The 26,729-nt window shown below is 36.7% G+C and overlaps 1 pseudogene; it reads right to left on the reverse strand.

Moving 5' to 3' along the window:
- Positions 1-24,262: 24,262 nt before the first annotated feature.
- Positions 24,263-25,882, reverse strand: LOC103725558 (annotated as a pseudogene).
- Between the last annotated feature and the right edge of the window lie 847 nt (positions 25,883-26,729).

The following is a 26,729-nucleotide window of genomic DNA, read 5'->3' on the forward strand; positions in this document are numbered from 1 at the left end:
GTAGCAACAGTAGGAAAAGTAGAAAAACATGGTTAAATATGATCAGTGATCACTGCCAACTTTTTGTAGATTGTATGTATAAATGTTCTTCAATGTAGTATAAGCTTTTCCATTAATGAGCAGAGATGAGTAGTTCTTGTAAAGTCATTTAAGAGAGGAATTTCCACCAAACCCCCTGGCTTTTACTTAAATTATTTTAACAGCTCTGAATATTTACTGGGGAGAATGTGATGACTCGAGTTTTTTACATCATACTGTGATTCAATCAAGATAACTAAGATGTCTAGCTCTCATCAGTTTTTTTAGTGAGAACATGAAAATATGCTCAATACTGCTGATCATTAGGAAAAGGCAAGTTAAAACATTGAGTTATCACTTCATTCTCGTAAAAAAATTATTGTGATGGTTAGTGTTGATTATGATGGTTAGTGTTAAGTGTTAGCTTTTCAGGATCTAGAAATCACTTAAGAGGCATTGCCCCCAGGCACACCTGTGAAAGATTATTTAGCCTTTGGGTATGCCTGTTAGTGATTCTGTTGATTAGAATAACTGAGTCATGAAGATCCATACTAAATTTAGGTATCAACTTTCCCTGTGCTTGAGTCCTGGACTAGATAAAAAGGAGAGAGTTGAGCACAAGCACTCTTCTCTCAGTTTCCTGATTATGAAAGGTCTGCAACCAGATGCTTCAAGCTCCTGCTGCTTTTACTTCCTTACCATTATGGCTACCACCACTGAAATGTGAGCTGAAACCAGTCCTTCCTCCTTGCTGCTTTTGTCAGGGTATGTTATGACAGCAACAGGCAAAGGAACTAAGACAATGATTATTTTCTCTTTTTTTAAAAAAATTATTTATTATTTTTATTTTATGTGTATGCGTATATTGCCTGCATGTAGGTGAGTGCACCCCTGTCCTGCAATTACCACGGAGGTCAGAAGAGGCTGTTGGAGCCCCTGGGACTGGAGTAACTGACAGTCGTTAGCTGCCATGTGGGTGCTGGGATTCAAACCCCGGTCTTCTGCAAGAACAACCAGTGTTCTTAACTGCTGAGCCATCTCTCCAGCCCCTGACAATGACTATTTTCAGAATGATGAAATATGTCAAGTGCTGGGGATGAGGAGATAAAGGAGCCCTTAATCATACTACCATTATTTAAAAAAAATCTTATAGGTATTTTATGTTGAGCATACTCTCCACCCCATCCTTCCCACCTCCATTTTTCTTCCCTTCCCTCCAATTTATTGTCTTTGTTTCCCCTGGACAATTTCACTTCTACTGTCACATAATATATGCACATATGGTTTCAGGTGATTATAAAAAATCTAGGAACTACAAATGATAGAAAATATACAATATTTGTCTTCCTGAGATGGGCTTCATTTGCTTAAAATGATTGTCCATAAGGCGTTTTCATATATCTTTAGTTTAGTTTATTCCATTCCCTACCACTCTGCTCCGCCATCATGCCTTCTTAATCCTTTAACTTCTAGCATACTCCTCTCTTGTGTAAATTCTCAAGAATAAAGAAAACATAATTAAAAATTGTCTCCTGTTGTGACTATTTTCCTGAAAACAATATAACTTCACTCTTGACATTCCATCTCCATATATGCAAATACAGACAATTATGGAAGACACTCACTGGCTGCTTTTTTATTGTAGGAGATATTAATGGCAAGCTATACTGCATTCGAATATATGAAGGAGTACATATTATGTGTTAAATTAAGTACACATGTGTACTTGAATTATTTTCCTACTTCAAGATTTAACAGAAATATCCATCATTCATTCTATAAAGAACATTTCAGGTACATGTCCCAAACTCCCCTTGCTTTAAGAGGTTACTATTTCTTTTATGAAACTTCTGACTGATGCAGAAATTCCTTATCTTTTGTTAGCTTCTTTCAGGTTCCAGAAGTCTGTCTTGTCCCCATAGATTTGCTCCTACTTTATAGTTCATTTTTAAATTGACATACAATAATTGTACTTCTTAATGGCATGATGTTATGGTATATTTCTACATCTAGCATTGATCAAGTCAGGATACTTAGGTTATACATCATCTCAAACATTTATAATTTGCTTGTGATGAGGACACTAAAAATCCTCTCTTCTGGTCACTCTGACTTATATATGCTACATTGTTAACAGAAAATATTCATCTGTTTAGAACAATAGGACTTAGTCCTTCTATCTGGCAGCAACTTTTTAACCATTAACTAATCTCCTCACCCTACTGAGAGATATCAGCTTTCTTCTAGTTTCTAGCAGCCACTATTCTTCCTTCTACAATAAATTTATTTTAATCATCACTTGTCAAATCTATTGCTTTAGAGGGCTGTTTTCAGGTTTCATTGTTGTTAACCACCTCTTCACTAAGATGCTGCTCACCCCATGTGTGGACAATGGTTCAATTCCTAAGCAACACAAGGCTATGAATTTAATTCAACATTAATAGAAGCTTACAGGTAACAGGGAAATATGTAGAAAAACAAAACATGAAACTGAATACATAATATCAGTACCTCTTTTATAGAAGTCCCATATTGACTATCTCTCTTTTATGCCTCTTTCAGCTGCCATGTTCTCCTCCTCTCATAAAATGAATCTCTTAATAAGAATCCCCACTTTTAGGGTTCGAAGCTTAACTTTTCCTGACTCTATCAAATGGAGGAAGTATGATGCCTAGTCTATGTTCCTTCATTCCTTCCCAAAGTGGATTAACAGTCATAACACCCACTATCATCAACAGACTTGTCCCTTTGTTCTAAGCAAAGCAATAAAAATAGTCATCTTAAACAATATGAGGTGCAAGACACAGACAGGCAAGATCTAGATATACAACTCTAAACAATCCAATTTTCCCAGCATTGCTTTCAGTATTAAATAAAGAAAATTTCAGGCCTGAACAGCTTTCATTCTAGGTCATGTTGTTCAAGGTATTGAATGCATCCTTTAAATAGTACCTCCAGAAACCTTGAACTATATAAGTTCAAGGAGACAAAGATTGGAGAAATTTCAATGAGAAATTTTTTAGTTGCAAAAAGTAATGGAAGGGAAGAAATAAAAACCATCATTCAGTGGTTGACAGGCATAAAAAATTTTAAACCTATGAGTGCTTATAAACAGCAGAACTGTTTGCTAATTTATGAGGAATTTTATAATGTAGTACCTTGCCCTGTGGATGAATAGTTGAAAACAGTTTATATACTATTTATGAAATCAACTCTTGTTTAGAAGTAATACTGGATTGGAAGTAGACATTCATCTGTTTCCAAATGTTTATGAACTTCTTTTTACTTTGCAATGGATAACTGAAATTTCCTTTATCTTAGATAAAGAGATATTAAAAACCATGATTTTCAGGGCCAGAGAGATGGCTCATTGGTTAAGAGCACCAGTGGGATCTGGTGCCTTGTTCTGTCCTCCAAAGTCATTGTACAACACAGGTAAATTTACATACATGAAGGCAAAACACTCATGTACATAAAAACTGAAAATAAGTATTTTTTGAAAAACATTTGTCAATAAGATTGCCTCCATGTATTAGTCACTATTGGTGTTTTGAAATGTGTCTGGCTCTACCGCTAGTACTCAGATATTCTTGACTATACTTTGTGTGAGCCCATGTTAGGATTGTACTCCCTGGTGTTATGAGGGGGAAGCTTATTTGGGAGGTTCTTAGTCTCATTAAAAGAATTTAAAAACAGGCAGAGAAGGATGCTCAAGGAAAATATATTAGAGTTTGAGAGGAAAAATAACAGGGCAGGCAAACTGTCAATCTTGGCAGCTGCCCAGAGACAGATGGAGAAGAGGAAGAAGGAAAGCCATGCTTTTTCAGGGAGGCTGGTACGCAGCTGCATGGCAGATGGGGTGGAGGGTTCAGAGAAAGAGTGAAAGAGCCATGCTTAATCTTTCTGCCAGTATCTGAAAAGACACAGAGAAGGAAAAAGAAATGTTATATTTTCCTGAGTAACATGGAAGAGCAGGTAAGCTTCAGGGCAGAGGCTTCAGAATTGGGGAAAGCATAAGTTTCATTAAGGGCATAATTAATCCTTCCATTTCCTTTATTTGCTGAGGCGTTTCTTGGCCAGGTGATTGACAGACCCAGCTGGATTGACTCTTAAGGGTGGAGACTACAGTATGTCATATCTACACCCTGGGCAAGAAATAGACCCCAATTTTATTCTTTTGAACAGCGAGATTTGGCTTCTGTTAATGGCTTCAGCAAAGCCCTGGTGTTTCCCCTGTTCATATGGAAATTTAATTCTTAAGAATAATTATGTTTCCATTGCTAATGTTACCAAATAAACAGGAGGTGGGGGTCCAAAGCTGAACATGAGGGAAGGGGTGCATCCTCAATGACCTCCAAGTGTGCTTAGTAGCTGTCTGGATACTTAACACTGGCAACCTTGTTCCTTGGTAGATCAAGGATTAGGTGCAGGCAATGCAATTTAAACAAAGAAAATGCATCACTTATGGGTTAGGGTAATTAATGGCCAGAGAGAGACTTTTACAGCCTTTCTCTATTCTTGCCCCCTGGAAATGTAGATGACACTGTACAACTCATGACATTGAAATTAAAAAAAGATAATTTAAAAAGAGTACTATGATCGATAATATGCTAAGATATTGGATATTATAGAAGAAATTGATAAAGTGCTAGACACATATGAGCTACTAGCATGAATTATGAAGATATAGAAATTCTGAACAAACTAATTGCAAGGAGATTGAAATGAAAATTACGAACCTCTCAACTAAAAAAATTTAAAGACTGAATTTGAAAAGCAGTGGTAAAACATTGCTGGTGAGTTCTAACAAATACTAAAGGAGAATTAGCATTAGTGTTTCTTGAATGACCTCAAAATTAAGAAAAAGAAGAAAATATTTTAAAATTAGGTGTACCAGGCATTACCTTCATAACGGAACTAAGCAAAACACCACAAGCAAATATAATTACAACTTAATATCCATAATGAACACTGATTCAATCATCCCCCACAAAATACCAGAAAACTGCATTTGACAGCACATTAAGGGGGCTTGGTACTACAACTAAATGAGGGTATACAAAAATGTTTAACATATGCAAAACAATAAATATGAAATACTACACCGAGATAAAAGTTTCCCAATCATTGAACACTGACAATCATCCCCCACAAAATACCAGAAAACTGCATTTGACAGCACATTAAGGGGGCTTGGTACTACAACTAAATGAGGGTATACAAAAATGTTTAACATATGCAAAACAATAAATATGAAATACTACACCGAGATAAAAGTTTCCCAATCATATTATTTTATAGACTAAAAATGAGGTGAAAGACCTGCGCATCAAGCACTAAAAAGAAAAATTAGATGAATCACAAATAAAAATAAAGTCATCACTTGTTAAGACTTTGAGTGTTCCCCTAAAGTTCATGTGTTGAAATGTAACCTGTACTAAGAAGGATTAAATATGTTACGAAGATGGAAACTTAACCCAACTATGATGTGTAGAGGTTGCGTCTTTGGGAAGTGATTAGGATTAGGTAGAGGCATTGGAGTTGAAATACAATGACTGAATTCTGGTGGGTTTATGAGAGGTAGGGAGGGAGGAAGGAAGGAAGAGGAGGGAGGAAGGAAGGGGGAGAAAGAGAGAAAAGAGATTGATTTATGTGACCTGTATCTCTGTACAATTTTGAGACTCCACTAGAAAGAAAGTTATCACCAAATACATTCCCTTAACCAGAACCATGATCTAAAATAAACATCCTTTCACTATAAAATCATATAGTCTATGCTATTTTGTTATTGGTAACAGAAAATAAACTACACAGAAAATTGGTACCGACAGTGGGAACATTGATAATAACAAATGCCTAAAAATATCTTTGGAACTGGGTGATTGGCAGAAGTTGGAATAATTTGTAGAAGGGTAAACCATGCCCAGAAATTTCTAAAAAGGGTGTTATGGGTATGGAAAGAATGAATTTAACTTTGGGAGATTGGCTTGGATAATAAAATGCCAGTGATACAGTGCTATGATTTGGATATGTTTAATTAAGTCATCTAAACTTCATGTGTTACCTTGCAAGGGAATACTGATCTGGAGGGAATTTTCTTAAGAGCAAATTGTTATAAAAGCCTGAACCTGACTTCTGGCTTCTTGTTTAGTGATGTGATTTCTCCCCTCCACACTTCTTCAGGTGTTATTTACCATAATGTGGCTGAGCCAATGAAAAGATTTCACATGAGCTTACATAATGCTATTTGGAATTTCAGCCTTCAAAAATGTTTGCCTTTCCTGCCTACCTGCATCCTGCCTACTACATTTTTTATAATAATGAGAAACAGATTGAAACATGAATTGTTACCCAGAATATATAAGGTATTCTTGCAACTCAATAGTGACAATACCAAACAACCTTCTTTAAAAATTTAAGCAAAAGATTTAAATAGACATTTCCTCAATATAAATATATGAAAAGGCACCAGTCATCACTAATCAACAAGGAAGTAACAAAAGAGAGAAACAATACCATACTACTTCACATCCATTTGAATAGCAACTTTTGAGAAAATAGAAGAAAAATGAAAAAAAGTAAAGATACGGGGACTGGAGAGATGGCTCAGAGGTTAAGAGCACTGACTGCTCTTGCAGAAGACCTGGGTTCGAATCCAATCACCCATGTGGAGGTTAACAATCATTGATTATTCCAGTTCCGTGGATTCTGCTGCCCTCTTCTATTCTCTGCATGACACGAGTGCACTCTTGTACATGTACATGCAGGCATTACACTGTTTCACTGAACACACCCACTACCTCTGGCTTTTAGAGTCTTTCTGCCCCTTCTTCCACAATGTTTTTTGAGGTTTGGGAGGGGGTGTGATATAGATTTATATGGGTGTTATGTGTACATGTACGTAAGTGCTGCCTGTTTGTGAATAGGAAAAGGACCATCCATTTGAGGTGGGTAGCCTCTCAGCGACAAAGCTGAAAGAAAAACGACCCTCCCCCAGCAGCCACCAAATGCCAATAGCTCCTTAGTTAGGGTGGGGTTTCAGGATCCCCCCTACCATCTGTATTGTTCTTTTGCAGGTCTTGTGTAGCAGCCCCAGTTACTGGAATTTCAGGTATGCATTGGCACTGCCATGTCATGCTGGGAGAGATCAGTATTTTTACACCTTGGAAATGTGTGGTCCTTTTCCCAGTCACATAACAGACAGCACTAAGTGGATGAAGTGGGTTTAAAAAAAGAGAAATAGCCAGGCGTGGTGGCACATGCCTTTATTCCCAGCACTTGGGAGGCAGAGGCAGGTGGATCTCTGTGAGTTCCAGGCCAGCCTGATCTACATAGTGAATTCCAGGCCACTGGGGCTACAGGGAGACCCTGTCTCAAAGAGATGAGAGAGAGAGAGAGAGAGAGAGAGAGAGAGAGAGAGAGAGAGAGAGAGAAAACAGGAAGTTGAGAGGGAAAATTGGGGGAGAGAGGATAGGGAAGTAATCTAACAGAAGGGAATGGGTTGCATTTGATCAAAACATATTATATGTATGTCTGAAATTCTCAAACAACAAGGAAGAAGAAAAAATATTAGGCAAATCCTTTATTGTGTGGGAAACATTTTGAAGGTTCTGAAAGTGTGCCACATGTGTGTGTGTCAGGTATAAGTGGTAAGTATTAAAGAGCACAATGGTAGTTTCCAGTCACTAAGAGAGAGAAATGGTAAGCTGTTCAATAGGCATGATGTTTCAGCTATGTAAAATGAATGAACTCTAGAAACGTTCTACACAAAATAGTGCCTGTACGGGTTAGAGTAATAGCTCACTGAATAGAGGACCTTGCTACAAGCCTGACCACTTGAGTTCTGACTAGGACCCGTGTAGTGGAAGGACATAACCAACCGCTGAAAGGTTCCTTCTGACAAACACATGCAAACTGTAGTGTGTACTACAAATACACACACACAGACACACACACACACACACACACACACACGCACACACACCGGCGGTTGGGGAGAGTCAGAGACAGAGCCTGAGAGAAACAGAAAGAGAAAAATATATGTAATAAAAATATTGCCTGAGGTTAAAAAGTATACCGTGCATTTCAGAGATTTTGTTAACAAAGCAGGCTTTGTTTGTTTTTGTGTATGAGTGTATTGCTTGCATGTGTGTAAGTGCACCCATGTCGTACAATGCTTGTAGAGGTAAGAAGAAGGTGTCAAATTTCCCTGGAACTGGGATTATGGACAGCTGTTAGCCACCAGTAGGTACTAGGAATCAAACCCAGGTCCTCTGTGAGAGGAGCCAGTGCTCTTAACTATTCAGCCATTTCTCCAGCCCCAACAAGACAGGTTTTATATTACACATTCTTAACACACACACATAAACACACACACACACACACACACACACACACACACACAAATCCTAAGAAAACAAGTAACAAAGAAACATGAGAAAATTTTTGGAGGTAATAGATATTTTCATTACCTTGACTGTGATGATGGTTTCAGTTATGTGCACATATTTAACCTCATTAAATTGCATATATTAAGTGAATTTTATATTAAGCAGAATTAATAAAGCTATTTTTAAACTATATATTCCCTATTGGCCCAAATCCTTCAGTATCTGCAATGACCATAAGCACCTGATGATTTACTTACAAGGCACACATAGCATAAATCGGAAAGATCTAGTGTTTAAAGCCTCTGAAACTTCGAGATTATCAGTGTATGGCCAAGCCTATCCTGACTGATTTTGTTCTCCTAAACTTCTATTATATTAATATTTTGAAGCTCTCACTGCCCACAATATTGAGAGTAATATATTATGACCTGAGGGATTTGAGGACAGAGCGAAATACAGAGGAAATTCTCTTAACCAATATGACCAATAATATACAGATAAAATAATGTGTAATTATCACATATTTAATGGCAAATATTGCTCAAAACAGCCTATGTAAAGATGATTCTAATAAACCTGGCAGTTTGTTTTTGTAACTGATAACCAAATCCCAAGAAGCATATTTGTAGTGGGTACCGTTTTATCCATTTCCCCCCCCAGTGGAAAAGAGAGGGTTTGAATTTGTCATGTAGCTTATTTAATAATATTTATTTTTTGCTTAATTTAGATGTCTTTGTAAAAAACACAAGTTGAATATTTTACACTCAGATGATTTGTGAGAGAGAGAGAGAGAGAGAGAGAGAGAGAGAGAGAGAGAGTCTGTGATGACTGGCTTTTGTTTGTGCGTTTTCAGGAGATGAAAGAATTAGCCTACTACTGTGTATGTATTTAACACTGAAAAACGTGATGTTTCTCCACATTTTCTTCTAGTTGTATTTTCTCCTTTATAACTCCAATTATGAGAATTAAAGTAAGTATTGAGTTTCTTCAGTATAATTTTGTCTTCATCTAGTTCTCTTGCTTTGAAAGAAATTCCCTAAAATGATGCTTTGTGAACAGAAATCAACAGAATTTATATTTTCTGTTGAAACAACTGCCAAAATAGCAAAAGATACTGCATTCAAGGACCATCCCTATGTGTCACTTGTGCAAGCAGAACACTGCAAAAGAGATAGTGTGGGAGCAAAGATATGACACATGTTAGAACTCTGGTTGTAGAAGGACAGAGCAGAATGCACCTTACTCTCAGAGTTCAACTCTTGGTTCTGCCATTTATCAAAGATAAAGCTTAAAGAAATTCAATTTTTACCTAATAAATAGAATGTAAGTTTTTGCTGTGATATTTCTCAATATTGTTATAACAGTAAACACTGAGGTATTATAACAACATTTGGGAATCTACAGCTGGATAGATCCATTCCAAAGACAAGTTTTTAATGAACTTAGCCAGTCACTACTATGTAACCCTGGACAAATTACTACTATTTGTTCAAACATTGGTGGTAAGAAGGAGTGTACCATAGATACTAAATCACATGTTCTGAAACAGACCGCCTGCCTGAATCCTAGTATCATGAATATACTCAGGCAAGTCACTCAGCATTTGTAAGCCCACATCTTCATCTGTAAAAGTAGGGACAATAATGGAATGTATCTCATAGGATAGTTATGAAAAGTAAATGGCAAAACTGCTTCATACAATGTTTGCTATGTAACAACCATTCAATAGTTGTTAGCTATTATACATGCAAATGAAGATTAGTAACCAGCCAGTGTCAAGTATTTTCTTTTCCCACACTTACACTCATTTGGAGATCAAAATCAAAGTAAAGAGGAGAAATCTTCATAAAGAAAAGGCATAAAATTCACTTGACTCACATTTCGCTTAACATATTTCCATTCAGATGTTTTCCAGACTACCTTACCCTAATTTGAACATAAACTGCAGATCATACTTAAGAGGGCCAATATCACTGTACGTTCATTCCCTTTTCTCTGGAGGGCAGGATGCTTTCTCAGCAGCAAAACAGAAACTGCTTCTTGTGCTTCAGTATTTGTGTCAGCAGCAAAATTGAAAATATTTTTTGTCACCCATACTGCTGTCAGCAGAAAAAAAAAGATAGGAAGTAGAGGAACATAATTTCAGCACTAACACAAGTATCAGAATGATTTACCTATCTGTTCTGCTTCACTTTCATCCCAGCTCTCAGAGCTTCATTCATCAATATTTTATTTACACATGGGTATCTCATTTGTATGCCATTTCTCTCCTCACTGCCAGATGGTTCTGTTGTGTGCATAGTGTTCATCAAGGAGAAGAAAAAGAGATAAAGCCACATAGTATTGATATCTGAGTATGACTTATAGTGCAGCTAGACTAAAGCAAATATTTGTCCCTCCTTTGAAGAAATACTAGGGAGTGACCAAAAAAATTAGCAACTAACTGAGATGGGATCCAATGTAAAGATGCATTATTAAGAATTAGAACCTGTAAAACTGGCGAGGTCAATTCCCTTGCCACTGTGATGTCACCATGTCCAGTGCAGTGCATTGTCACCTGAAAGTGTCAAGTTCATGGAGCTGCTACCACTTCCAAAGAGTAATTTCATAATTTAATACATCCTCTAATTGGAGCATTTTTCCAGATATCAGCATGTGTGTGTGCGTGTGTGTGTATGTGTGTGTGTTTTGACAAAAGAAAAAGTAATATTTTGTCTGAATAAAAGGAGATATTTTCTTGTTCAGGCATACTGAATTTACTTTTAAAAGATAGTTCTGTTAGAAAGGCTATCTGGCAAGGGTTCAGAGCTCAAAATATAGTAAGGCAAGCCTGGATTAGAATTTCAAGTCTATCACATATCAGTTGAGAAATCTTAATGAATATTTTAGTCTCTTTGTGTCTCATTTTGTTCACCTGTAACTGGTGAATAACTAACACAAGAACAAAAATGCCACATATATTAAAGAAATTTATTGTTAGAATTAAATGAGAAAGTATAAATGATATTAATTATAGTGCCAAACACAAACTCCAAATGAGTATGAGTTTATTTTGTGGTAAATTAAAATTTTGAGATGGCCAAGAGTTTTGTTTCCTGAATTTTTCTGTTTCTATTTCTAGAGGAACAGAATCAATAGAAAAAAATACTTATTACAAAAGGGATTTATTTGGTTGATTTACATGACATGGGTTGGATAGTCAAATGATGGTAATCTGCACACTACCGAGGGTAAAGACCCCATAGCTACTTGGTCCATGAAACCATATGTATTAGCAGTCTTGATCTGTCGGCAAAGGTTTGGAGGATTTCTGGAGAGCCAATTTACACTGGAAGACTGAAAAAGTTGAATTCTAATATAAGCAAAGGATTTTAGCAGCATGAAGAAGCAAAGGCAGGTGTTGTGTGAACTTTTTTCTGAGGCTATGACAGCAAACATAGTTACATCATATATACTAGATAGAGTGCCAACAACAGATCAAAGAGGTGATTGCACACCAGTCTAGCTTGCTGAAACAATGACTTCAATTAGGATCATTTACAGGAGCATCTGTGAGAGGTTGCTTATAAGAGCGTGGACACCTTTTGGGTAGTTACATCACTGAAGAAAGTTGTCTCTCATCCAGCAGCTGTTAACTGTCTATATATCCTGGGGGAAGGGGGAGGCATTGTGAGCTCTTCCCCCTAGCAGCTGCCATTGCCTATAAATCTTGGAAAACGGTAGACTCATGAACTCTCTCTTTCCTGGTAACTCTTAACTGTTTATAACTCCTTGAGAGAATGGGAGCAACTTGGAAGCCTCTTTCCCCTTCCAATGATTGAACAGGCCCAATTTTGTGCAGGCAGCATTCATGTAGTCCCAGCTGTTGTAGTTAAAGAGGACAATGGCTGGCTGGGGAGAAGGCTCAGTGATTAACAGCACTGACTGCTGTTGCAGAGAACCCGGGTTCAATTCCCAGCACCCACGTGGTGACTAACAGTCGACCATATCTCGGGTTCCAGGGGATCTGACATCCTCTGATCTCCAGTCATTGCAGGACATGGGTGCACTTACATACAGGCAGGTAAGATACTCGTACACATGAAGTTAAAATAGTAAATAAAATAATAAAAAATAAGAGGGCAATGGCCATTTCTGACCCAGAAGACAGTGTTCCACAATAGCAGGCAACCAAGCAGCACGCTTTTCTATAGGACCTTCTCTATATGAAACACACCTGAAGCTGCAACTTGCTCTGAGGGTGGTCTTTGCCTCTCAGTTAATCCTTCTGGGAAGTGTCCTCACAGATCCACCCAGAACTGGGCATTTCAGTTGAATCAAGGTCCAATTAAGTTGGAAATCAACATTAACCATCTCATTATACCTATGGAATCATTTTCTTTCAAAGCATGTGGAGAAACTTTTCACCCAGAGGAAAAAGAATGCAATGGATGCAACCGCTTGACTTTCTAAATATGTATTTAATTTCTTAGAATATACAGCATTTTAAAAAGTTTTATTTATTTTTACTTTCAATCATGTGCATGTGTGTATTTGACTGTGTGTGAATGTGTGTCTGTGTCTGTGTGGGGGCATGTACCCACAGAGACTAGGGGCATCACATCTCAGTGGCGCTGTTGTGATTGGCCAATGTGAATGCTAGGAATAGAACTCAGGTCCTCTACAAGAACAGTGTGTGCGCTTAACAAGTGAACCACCTGTCCATCCCCTAGCCTGCACTTTTAAAATGAAGCCATTTTTCAATTGCAAAAGTGAATATTTATAAGAAGAGAATGGTTTTGTTTTTCTATTTCTTTTCATAAGCTTGATTTTGAATCAAGATGCTTAAGGACGCTTGTGGGCTAATATTGTGAAAGTTTTTCTGATGTCTAAATATAAAAGAATATGGATCATAGACCAGAAACATCAGTCAGGATTTTGTTAGAAACACAAGCCCATCAAGACTTACAGAATCAGAATTCTGGGGTGAGGTTCAGCATCTCGTTTTTAACCAGTCCTCCAGGTTATTTGACTTTATATGAGAAACACTGGCTTATAGTGTTAATATAGATTTAGGATGACTGCCTAGTCAAGTTCAACCTAGTTTTCCCTCTAAAAATGAACCAAAACTGGAATAGCAACATGACTCTGTAGGTAAAGGTACTTGGAGTCAAGTCTAATGCCTGTGTTCATTCCCTAGGATTCATCATATTATAAGCAGGGCCAATCACCTACAAGTTGTCTTTTGACATCCACACGTGCGCATGGCATGCACAACCACACACACACACACATGCACACACACACACACACACACACAATGTTTATTTAAAAATTAACCAAGACTGATTGGTGAGTAGGAAATAGAAACTGAGGGAGGAGATAAATTGGCCCACTGGATATGGGGTCATCATAACAAAGTGTCAAAAATCATGTGACTTAGAAGAAATTCATTTTCTCATAGTTATGGAGGCAGGAAAAGTCTAAGGCCAAATTTCCAGTCAGGTTTAGTTTCTCATGAGGTCTGGATTCCTGGCTCTTTTACATCATTGCCCTCACCTGTCCTTTCCTCTGAACACTCAAAGACAGAGGACACAAGGTCCCTCATGTTTCTTCTTACAAAGACATTAAACCTGTCACAATGGAGATAAACCTTATGAATTTATTTGACCTGAACTCCACAAATGCCTGTTTCTAAATATAGTCATATTGAATGTTGAGGTTCCTACATAAAATTTAGGGCAGAAGACACAAGTTTTCAGTCCATAACAAGTTACTAACAAATCAGTCATAGTCTCTCTTTATTTGCAACACTGGGGACTGAACCTAAGATCTGTCTAATACTAGGCAAGCACCCTGTATCTTCAGTCCTGTCTTTAATTTTTAAAATTTGAGACAAGGTCTCATTAAATTGCCCAGGTTGACCGAGAACTTCTGGAGTCCCAGCAGGCCTCCAACTTTAAATTCTCCCAAGTATTTGGAACTACAGATATATGACTATATACTTCTGGCTTGACTGGATCTGTTGCAGGATTTTACCGGCCCATTCTAAGTTAAAAGATGGCTGACAGGTACGGTGTTGATTGCAGCAGTGGACTAGTGGAACATAAATACTTTTAGTGTAACAAAGACAAGATTAGTAGATGCCCCCACATGATATTCCTTAAAATATAGAGCAAGAAGACTGCAAGGTTACAGAAAGACTTCAAGTCCAACATGGTAAACGACTAGTAGAATTATGACACAGAGAAGTATCTTAGCAGATTAGTCTAAAGACATTTTTAAATATTTTCACTAATATATGTCAATTATTCACAATATAATGTACTTTATTATTAAATTATCATGCATGCATAATGTATTTCCATCATATTTGCCTCCTGTTACCCTCTCTTGTCCACTTGCCACTCTTGATCTCATTCCTTTTCCCAACTCACTCCCTTCTTTGCTTTCATGATCTTTTTGTGACCCAGTAAGTTTTATTAGAGTTGCTTAAAGAATAAGTGAAGAGTTCTTTATAATAGCATGGATGCTTTACCAGTGCGTACACCACTGAAGAAAATGGCTCCCTGTCCTCCTGTCAATGTTATCTGAATATAAGTCTCCACAGAGAGGAGTGGCCCTATGATACCCTCCTTGTTCCCTGAGAGGGATGTTGACAGTCTTAGTCTTTTACAGATCCTGTGTCAGTAATGACGTCCAATGTGAGTTTAAGAGTGCAACAGTCATGTAATAATGCCCAGAACTCAGACTCCTCGGGTTTCCATACTATTTCCCTCCTTCCTCCAGTTCATTTTCTTCTTCCATGATGTTCCTTGAGCCTTCCAGAAGGCGATACAGATGTTCCATTTATGACTGAGCATTAAATAGCTATTTATTCTCAGCTCTTTGACTAGTTATCAACCTCTGTATTTACCGTTGACCAATGCAAGCAGTACTTAGGTGGAAGGGGAAGTTACATTTGCTTACTATATTTTATTTTAAAGTCTAATTTTAAACAAAATTTTCGGAAATAAATTCATACTTTAAATGAAAATTAAAATACCACTAATAACATCTGTATATACCTTATTCTGATATATTTATGAATATTTTGTTTTCTACTTGTTCTCTCTCAGAGATACACAAATACTACTTTATTTGGCAGTTAAATGATAAGTTATATATGCCACAGTCCTAAAAATATGTTGCAGTACCTTCATATAATATATCTTTCATATTCAATTATTTTCATCTAATTATACATATATACATATACATATATATATATATATATGGTTGGGTTTTTTTTTTGAGACAGGGTCTCCTTATAGCTCCAACTGTCCTACACTTGCTATGCAGACCCAGGTGACCTCGATCTCACAGTGATCCACCTGCCTCTGCTTCCCAAGTGCTTGGATTAAAGACATGCATCGCTATGCCCAATTCTCAATGAATTCTTTATAGAATGTCTTCCCTTCAATTGAGGACCCAGTCTAGATTTCATGTCATTATATATTGTCATATATCATTAAGTTCCTTTATCCTAGGATAGCTCTACAGCATTCCCTTGTCTCTTGACAAAAGTGTTCACTAAATTATATACATATATGCATATATTTATGCATATAAATTATATATAACAGTACACTAGCTATTTTCTTCCACCTTTGTAACTAATAAGTAGCTACTGGGAAGTCAGTTTGGGACTAAATAAATTTGAAGGCCCTCAGTGTAATTTCCATCAAGATAAAATTTCCAATAATGAATCTTAAATGATCCTATCTTTACTATTATAACTGCAAATCACAGGGATTTCAATTCTATGACTTCACTTATTTCTGCAATTTCAGTTCTGTGACTTCATTCTATTTTAACTAGGTGCCAATCTTCCATGTTTACGTATACATTTTTCTTATTGTCAATGAGAACACATTCTTTTTTAGTGATCTACTTAGTTTATCTTGGTGTTCCTATTGTCTTAGATTTGTCCAATGGGACTCTTTCATTCTGTTACTTTTATACTTACAGGAAGCACACAATAAGAATTTAAAAATTATTGTAGTAGTGTATATGAAGTTATTAAAGACTCATTTTGTGTCTACCCTATTCTGTCCTTAGAATGAGCTATTTCTCCAAATATCCCTGAAAAACTGCTTTTTGTTGTTCTTATTGGTGTAGTTGTGTTACATGCTTTAAGGAGGTTTAAGGTAGTAAAATTTGGTTATTATGTTGTCATTCTCTTTTCCTTGATAGTTTGATATTTCAATAATATTCAGGAAAGAATGATTCTCTCCTGCTGAGTAGAAAGTGACATTAATCTTTAGCTTTTTAAAAACCAAATCTTTCTGGGTCTGAAGAGATGGCTCAGCAGTTAAGAGAACTGACTGCTCTTGCAGAGGACCCGGGTTCGATTCCCAGCACTCACATGGCGGCTATGAACCATCCTTAACTCTAGTTCCAGGGGAATCCGAAGCCCTCTTCTGACCTCCTTGGCATCGCACTACGCGGGTGCACTCACATACATGCAGGCAATACACTCATACATATAAAATAAAAAATTAAGAAAAACCAAATCTTTCTTCTCACTATATTACATAGACCTGAATTATTGCTGTTCCTAATTGTAGGTGCAATAATGTGTGTTGAAATATGAGTGCATGCATAGTATTGCATATACTTCTCTCTCTTTAGATATCATTGCATATAATGCAATAATACAGTATATAAATTATGATATTTCCTATGACTTTCCAATCATATGGGATAATTTTTATATCCTTGGAAAGAAACACCTGACAGAAGCAAGGAAGAGAGTATAATTTTAAATGTTTTTCAAAGCTCTTACATTAATAAATAAACAAATAACTTTGATACTTTTTGGTACTGCCTAGGGCTCATGGAATACTGTGTGTCACCATTTTGAAAGAGGAAGACTTGTTATAAGCCAGAGCCGTAGACAAGTAAAGAATCTATATGGAACCATTTAGTTATAGCAAACCCTTCTCCTGGAGCAATCTAATAGGAAGTGAGGACAGGAGTGCATCACTTATGGAAAGGCAGAACAACTGTGATTTGGTTGATAAAGTGCCCTAACCATAACATTTCTGGCTCCAAGAATAGTCCATGCTAACAATAACTATCTTTTCTGAAACTATGAGGAGCTGAGAAAATGAATATGAACTCATTCCCGCATATAGATGAGGAAGTTCTATTTCTACAGAATCATTTTTCTCTGTACTAGAAGAGAATAGCCTGGCTATACAGAAAGCAATGAAAAGGGGAAGTTTGAAAGTTGCATGCACACTGATGTGTGTTCTGTCTGCAGCCAGCCCTCTAATCTTTAGGAGGAGTGAAGTAACATTCACAGGAAATTAAAATTTCAAAGGATGAATTAAGTTGTATATCAGATAATATACCACAATCAAAACAGAGTATTGCCATCTGGCTGAAAATATCTTCATTATTAATTTCCCTTTCATGATTTTTTGTGGAAAGCAATGTAAAATTAATTTCATAAAAAATGCAGCATTTGTTGTTTCTCCTGCCTTGAACTGTGAGAAACAGCAATATCTATTACACTTCAAGCCTAACATATTAGCCTATGTGAACCAAAACTATGCACTCATTTGCATATCAAATTGTGACAATGAACCTATTGAGAGTTCTAGAATAATGATAGAAAACTAATTGCTGCTTCTGTGAAGCTCCACATAACAGATACAGTCTAAACTAATTTCTAGAGAAAGCATTTTTTTTTTTACTTCAGCAGAGCAAATTTTCACTCTCATCATTTTCTTCCTGATGCCCTAGCCAAAATTAGCCTTAGGAATCCACATAGTAGAAGACAAGTACTCTTGGGAAGATTTATGGGAAATCTACCACATTGAGGCAATATTTCATAATTATAGAGCATGCCTCAATCCCTACAGCATTTCTGACTATTGAAATTCTCCCTTTAAATGTGTCTAAGACACCCTACACTTAGAAATATACTCCTCTTCCTCCTAAACTTTGATTTTCCTGAGTTCCTCCTGGGCCTGTAAAAGCTTCAACATCTCAATGTTTGTCATTTTCTAAACCCAGATTTAACTGAAACACCCATGTTGGAAAGTCTTTCTTTGTAGTATCCCTAGCCCTAAGGCCATATATTCAGTGCTCATTGTCATTATCTTGGTTTAGGTGCTTACAACTTTATCAAATAATAACTACCACTCTCAAATAAAAGATTTCACACCCATGCACTCCTGCACTCCAGGCAGACATCGATTGTGCTTATACATACTCATTTTCTTCCCCACATAACTAATTGAAGCATGAAATATTATTTAAAAATCTCATAGAAATGTAGACCATGCTCCTTAGGCTACTTAGTGGTGTTGGAGTGTTGCCACTGCAAAGAAATTCTGCTTCCCAAGAGCTTTACAGGGACTCTTAGTGACTTTTCAGAACCAGATTCTGTGTTTCCAATTATTTACCTACTCAACCTTATCACTAAGTCAAAAATGAATCTTTCATAATTATACAAAGAGGTTAAGCTTGAAATCCAATCAACATTGCTTTAAGGATGGGATACCCTAAAGATTATGAAAGATGCAAATCTGCTTTCTCAAAGGATTATGAAGAACCATTGTTATGGCACAGGAAGTGTGATTCTGTCAGTTATACCTGGATACCTAGATCCTGGATCCCTGATGGATCTGAACAACATTCAGTCCAGGAATTTTGGGGGTGTTAGAACTAATAACACACAAACGGCTATAAAAAGAAAACGTATTGCTCATATAGTGGAAATGAAAATATGCCTCTCAAAGATAAAAGCTCTTGCACAATCCAGAGTGAAACAAGAGCAAAAATGAGCACATGAGCCTTTGCTATTTCACTGGGGCTAGGGTGTGAAGCCAGGGTAAATACAGGTAAATTTGCTTATATCAATGGGCAGGAGTGTGGGCTCTCTTACCAGCATTCTCAGATGTGAGACAAAAGGGATGGGCACTTGAAAACTGTCGTAGGTTGAACCAATAAAATGATAATTTTTAATCTATCATAATTGATACAAAAAAGTAACTGATGTCTAAAGGGTGTCACATTTTATTTACTTGAATTAGAGTTTGCTTAAGCATGAATTTTAGGTCACTAATCCTTATATAACATACTATAATCAATGTAGAGTAAACTTTAATCAATTTTGAATCTAATATTTTCAGATGGAATGGAACAACAAAGAAAAAAACAGTCCAGCTTGAGGTTGAATGTTTAACCTATTAATGCTTTGGACCATCAAATTTTTTCTCTCATTTCTCGAATAGTATTAGTAGTAGATTTAAATACTGCTTGATTGACTTTAATATCTATAACTTGTTGTCAGAATAAAAAGTAAAGACTCAAAAATCCATTGTATTTTTGCTCAGTAACAATAGTGTAGAAAAGTAATTAGGAATGCATCTTTATTTACAATGATACCTAAACGAATAAAATACTTAGCAATAAATTTAATCAAGAAGCAAAAGTTTGCATACAGAAAGTTTAAAATGCTGCATAAAGAAGGAAGATATTAACAAATGAAAAATTATCCTTTCTTTAAGAATTGGCAGATTTAAAATTGTGAGTTTAGGCTACTCAGGTAATTAGAACCAATGGTGTGTGTGTGTGTGTGTGTGTGTGTGTGTGTGTGTGTGTGTGTCTGTGTCTGTGTGTGTCTGTGTGTGTGTCTGTGTGTACTTATAAGGAATTGACTTACGTGTTTATGGGGGGCCTACAGCGCCCAAATCTGCAGCAAAGAAGCTGGATCTCAGGAGAGCCAGTGGACCAGGTCTAGTGTAAGCCCAATAGTCTACAAAGTAGGAGAGTTGATGGTGTAGTAATATGAGTCTGACAGGCTCAAAACACAGTAAAAGTCAGTGTTTCCGTTTGACTCTGATATACTGGTTTGAAAGTAGTTAGGCAAAAGAAGTTCCATCTCAGTCTTCTGTTTGTGCCTTCAATATATTTGGTTTGGCTCACACACATTACTAAGGTCAGTCTGCTTTATCCAGCTTTCACATTCAAATGATAATCTCATTCAGATGCACCCTCACTGACATACTCGTAATAATGTTTTGACAAAGAATCTGTGTACTATGTCACTCTATCAAGTTGACACTGTCACACTAACCAAAGCATTCTAAAGTCTTTAAGTCTTAAAACTCTAATGACAATTTTTGAAGAAACATAGAAAAGGTCTAAAACTCATAGAATCTCAAGGAACTTCAGATACTCAGAACTTGAAAAAAGAATAAACTCAGAGGAATAACAATACCTAATTTCAAATCCTTTCTACAAAGGTAATGAACAGTGTGGTTTTGGCATAAAGACAAATACATAGAGCAATAAGATAGCTTACAAATAAACTCTATCATCAATTAATCTTTGGCAAGGGTATAAAATCACAAAGTTGGGAAACGCAGTATCTTTAATAAGTAATATCAAGAAAACTGGATATTCACCTACTAAAGAATGAGTTTCTACCTTCCCTCCCAAAGAAGCTCCATCCCCACCCATTGCTGTTTATTAGATTTGGCCTCTCTGTATTTTGGAATTGAAACATGTATATCTACAACTTCAAAGATACCATATACACCTATGAGAGAACATGCGATCTTTTGATTATCTGGGTCTGTGTTACCTCACTAATGACGATTGCTTCTAGTTCCATCCACATACAATGTGCATTTCATAATATCATTTTTTAAGATCTGAACAAGGGGCTGCAGAGACAACTCAGTGTTAAGAGTATCGGCTGCTCTTGCAGAGGACCTGAGCTCAATCCTCAGCATACACATTGCAGCTAAAAATCTTCCATAACTCCAGTTCCAGGGGATCCGACACCCTCTCTGAAAGCACTGCATGACATGGGTGCACTTATACGCAGGCAATATATACATACGCATACACTAAAAGTAACAAGTAAAAGTATTTTAAGAGCTGAAAAATATTCCATTGTGCATATTTTCCACCCCTTCATTACCCACTCATCAGTTAATTGGTTACATTTCAGCTACTATGGTAAGGGTGGCAATGATCATGGATGAATAGATATTTCTGTAGTAGGGTATAGAACCTTTTGGGTATATACCCGAGAGTGGTATGGCTGGATCAAATAGTCAATCAATTTCTAGCTTTTTGAGGAATCTCCACACTGATTTCCATAGTGGTTATACAAGATTGCACTCCAACCATCCATGAAAAAAGAATTCCCTGTTTTCAACATCCTTGCCAGCATTTGTTGTTATTTGATTTTTAGATCTTAACCATTCTGACTAGGGTAAAATTAAATCTCAAAGTGGTTTTAATTTGAATTTTCCTGATGACTATAGATGTCTAACATTTTAAAAGTATTTTTCAGCCATTTTCATTTCATCTTTTGAGAGTTCTGTTTAATTCCTTGACCCAATTTATTATTGGGTTATTTTTTATTAATGTTTAGTTACTTAAGTTGGTTGTGTATTGTAGATCTTAACCCTCTGTCAAAGGTAGAACTGGTAAATATATATTTTTTCCATTCTGTAGGGTACCTCTTCACAGCAATGATAGTATCCTTTGCTATGCAGAAAATTTAGTCTCATAGGGTCCCATTTGTCAAATGTTGGACTTAATGTTTGCACTATAGGAGTCCTGTTCATAAAGTCCTTTCCTGTGTCTATAATTTCCAATGTATTACCTACATTCTCCTCTATCAGATTTAGGGTAGTGAGTGTTACAGTGAGGTTTTGATCCATTTGGAGTTGAGTTTTGTGCTTGATGAGGCAGAGAGATCTAGTGTCATTCTTCTACATGCCACTATCCAGTTAGACCGACACCAATTGTTGAACATGTTGCTTTTTCTCCAGTGTGTATTTGTGACTCTTCTAAACCTCCATTGTATTGCCATAAAAACAGATACATTGATCAGTGGAATAGAATTGAGACCCAGATTTAAGTCCACTCATTAACAGTCAACTGATTTTTGAAAAAGGAGCCACAAATAAACACTAGAGAAAAATCACACATTCAACAATTGGTACCAGTCTAATTGGATAACCACATATAGAAGAATGAAATTAGAAAAACTAGATTGGTCTCTAATTTTTTGTTGGGTTTTTGTCTGATTTGGGTATGAGAGTAAAACTGGTTTCATAGAAAGAATTTGGCAGTGTTTTTTCTATTTCCACTTTACAGAATAATTTGAGGAGTATTGTCATTGCTTCCTTTTTAATGTTTCAGTAGACTTCAGCACTGTAGCCATAGGGTTCAGGGCTCTTTTTCTTTGGGAGATATTTAATTACTGTGCCTATCTCATTGTTTGTTATGGATTTGTTTAAATTATGCCATTTTTATTTAACTTTGGTAGACTGTATATATCTAAAATTCATACATTTCTTTAATATTTTCAAGTTCAGTGAAATATAGTTGTTGTTTTTTTTTTGTCTTTTTGAAACAGGGTCTCCCTGTAGCCCCAGCTGTCCTGGAACTCGCCTACCTCTGCCTCCCAAGTGCTGGGACTAAAGTTGTCAGCCACCATGCCCAGGAAGACCCCACTTTTCTAAGAACATTTTTATGTTAAAGGAACATTTTAGAAAACAGACTTTACTTTCTGAGCTTTTGAACTCACAAAGATCTGCCTTCCTCTGCCTCTCAAGTACTGGGATTAAAAGCATGCGCCACCATGCCCAGCTGAAAAATAGTTTTTAAATTCATGAATATATTTCTTTTAAAGTACATTAGCAGACAAACTTCATGAATAAGATATGCAAGAGATAATTACATGATACAAGATGGGAATAGAATGCTCCTGCATTGTACACAGCCCTGAAATTTAATCTGTGATTACATTTTTAAAGTGAAAACAACACTTTAATCACTACAATCAATGAGCATATTATGCAGGTTATTCTGTTACAAAATGGACATCAGATATATGATGAATTTTTTACTTGTAGCATAAAGCCCTCTGTTACACTCATGAGAATTCTTTATAAATTTTGATACTTCACTAAAGTTACACCATTTGTTTTTATAACAAATTTGTTTATTTACATATTAGTAATGGGTGATAAGGCAAAAATGCATTCCTGAAACCCTACCCTATCCATTGCCATAGAGATTTTTTTCATCCACTGTGAAATCCCTTTTAACTATTAAGGTTTTATTTCTGGGCAAAGACCTTTGGTCGTTACATCACTTTTATGTATGAGCTCACTGGGGATTTATTGGTCTTTCTCTGGAATACAAAATCAGCTTTCCTGTCCATACTGTTTTTTTCAAATATACTTTTCAAGACATTAGCTTAGGAAAGTTTTAAGACTCTTTAGTCTTGAATGTATCAAGAGATTTGTTTACATTTACTTTGAAATACTATGTGAAGTAATCACCAAAGGAATTAGCATATTCTCTATATTCCTTAAATTTCATTCATATACAAATTCTACAGCCTTCTAAAATGGAAAATCTAGTAATAGATTGCTGTGTGATAACAGTACTCATGTATTCTATGAACACAATAATAATATGCTCATTTACCCCCTGCATGAGCTTGCCTGTGTGTAGTGAATTCATATTCTCTGCAATGGGTTATATACCTTATACACTGCTCTTGGGTGCACTCTCATTTTTAAGACATCTTGACAACAGTTACCTCTAGTCACTGAATCCATATAATCTCTTCTGTATGTGTTTTTTGATTAACACTACATCTATCAAAGAATTCAAAGACTAAATTCACATTGAAAGGTTTCTCTTGCTTATTCCATTAAATTTGTCTGCTATGTAAACACCCTGAAGGATAATAGGGTTGATATTGTACAAGTAGGATTTCCCCAAACTCCCTATACATGAAGGAAGTCTATCCTAAAATTTTCTTCCTAGAGGCCTGACCCTGTTCATTGTATTGTCAGAAGTTTTGGCCTATGATTTTGTTGATGTACAATGAAACTTCTCTTTGAGGAAAACCCTTTTCCACAGTCACTGCATACAAAGAGTTTCTCCCCTCTGTGAGTTCATTGGTGCACTATTAGGCAGCTTTTTGCCGTAAAGCTTTTCCACATTCATCGCATGCATGTGGTTTCTCTCCAGCATGAACTTTCTTAGGTAAAATGAGCTCTGTTTCCAGGGCAAAGCCTTTCCCACATTCATCACAAGTATAGGATTTCTCCCCTATATGAATTTGTTGATGCATAATTAAGTGGTGTTTCATGGTGAAGACTTGACCACACTGACTGCACACAATGGTTTTTCTCTGGTATGAGTTTGCTTATGTACAACAATGTTGTTCTTAAAAGCAAAACCTTTTCCCCATTTATTGCATCTATAGGTCTTCTCTCCAGTATGTGTTCGTTGATGTAGCATCAGTCCACTGTTCAAAAGGAATCCTTTCTGATTTTTTAAGGGGAAGCCTTTCCCACATTTACTGCAGGTGTTTGGTTTCTCTCCAGTATGAGCTCGCTGCTGTGTAGTGAGCGTGCTCTTCACAATAAAACCTTTCCCACAGTTGTTACATAGATATGATTTCTCTGCTACGTGATTTTTCTCATGTACAATGAGATTACTCTTCCTGGGAAAATCTTTTCCACATTCATTGCAAACATAGGATTTCTCTCCTATATGTATTCGATGATGTTCAATCAGATGAGTCTTCACAGTGAAGTCCTTTCTGCATTCCTTTTATACATACTGTTTCTCTCCTGTATGGTTTAACTGCTGTATGATGGCATAGTGCTTTGTGGTGAAGCCTTTCCCATATTCACTGTATGTATAGGCTTCTCTCCTGTATGAGTTCACTGGTGTATGATAAGCATACTTTTCCCACTGAAGCCTTTTTCACACTGACTACAAATATAGGACTTTTGTTCTGTATGATTCTGCTGTTGGACAATAAGATTACATGTGACTAGGAAGCCTTTTTCACACTCATAGTATACACAAGGTTTTTCTCCACTATGAATTTGTTGACATTCAATCAGATGGCATTTCATGGTGAAGACTTTCCCACATTCAATGCATATAACAGATTTCTCATTTATGAATTCACTTACGTTCATTCAGTCTGGAATTTCTGAAGAAATACCTTCTCACACATATATCCGTAAGGCTTCTCTCATGTATGAACTCATTCATGATCAGTGAGCTAAGACTTTCTGACAAAGGTTTTCCCATATTCACTGAAAACATGGGTTTTCTCTATTTCGTGAGTTCTTTGATGCTTAATGATTTGAAATTTCTTGCTAACAGGTTTTGCACTTATATGGAATATAATTGCAGAATGGGATTCCTCACACCATTTAGAAATGATTTCACATTTTCCTTAAGTTTCGTATGGTTTTTACCTTCATAATTTTGGGGGGGGGATGAGTATAATTAATTTTTATTTCAAATTTTGACTATGTAGCTCAAATATTTCATGATTTATTCCTGAAAGAAAAGTGACTTTTGCTTTGAAGAACAGTATTTCTAATTTCATTATGTTCATGGTGTTGTTCTATACTCTTCAGTATTATTTGATTTTTTTCAAGTGATCCTGTGTTGGGAGCTATTAATCCATTATGTACAATGAGCTGTGGCAGGCTTGCTTGTTTACTGAGTTTGTGTTTTGCACACCAGTACCTAATCTGCCAAGTCAGGAGGAATGCATTTATATGGTGGAGCTCACAACAAGTATTTGATCGCTCCTTCACCCTCAGATACAGGTGGGAAAAACAGCTGTTGAAATTAATTGAGTTAAGATCGCTGATGTTCTTCTGTATAAAATGGCAGAGCTAAAATAAAACGGGGCTGCAGTCTCTACTGACAGTCCTCCCAAGTATCTTTTTCTCTGTCTCTTGTTTTTTCCTTCAATCCTCACTCCCCCTTTCAGGTACTGTCCGTCTTGGCCAGCTGGCACCGGCAATCCTGCAGGTTTTTATCAACATCACCATTTTCTGAACAGATTTGACCATATAATACATCTCTTGTCCAGGGTTCTCCATGTTCCAACTTGGACAGGACAGCTTCCCCACTGACTTAGTACCCTATCCATGGGAAATGGGAGAAAACTAGGGTATAACAACTGGGTTGGAATGTGTCAACATGGGGAAGGGTTATGTTTAAAGATCTGACAGTTTGTGCATCTGAAAATCAGATGCTTTTTCTCTGAGGAGAGGGAACATTATACCATCTTGCCTGGGGCCAGGAACCACCTGACAGCATGACACAAACTCTTAACACATTAAGTAGCTTCTAGAAGCCACTACCTGGGAACATCCTGAGCAGAATGGGTGCAGTATACTTACCCACTGACACCAGGCTACTAAGTAGATCTCCAGCATCACATACAGGTAGGTACAGGTTCTTCTGAACAGGGCCTAAGAGCTG

The sequence above is a fragment of the Nannospalax galili genome, unplaced genomic scaffold (genome assembly GCF_000622305.1).
Source record: "Nannospalax galili isolate Female #2095 unplaced genomic scaffold, S.galili_v1.0 scaffold10, whole genome shotgun sequence".
NCBI classification, from domain to species: Eukaryota; Metazoa; Chordata; class Mammalia; order Rodentia; family Spalacidae; genus Nannospalax; species Nannospalax galili.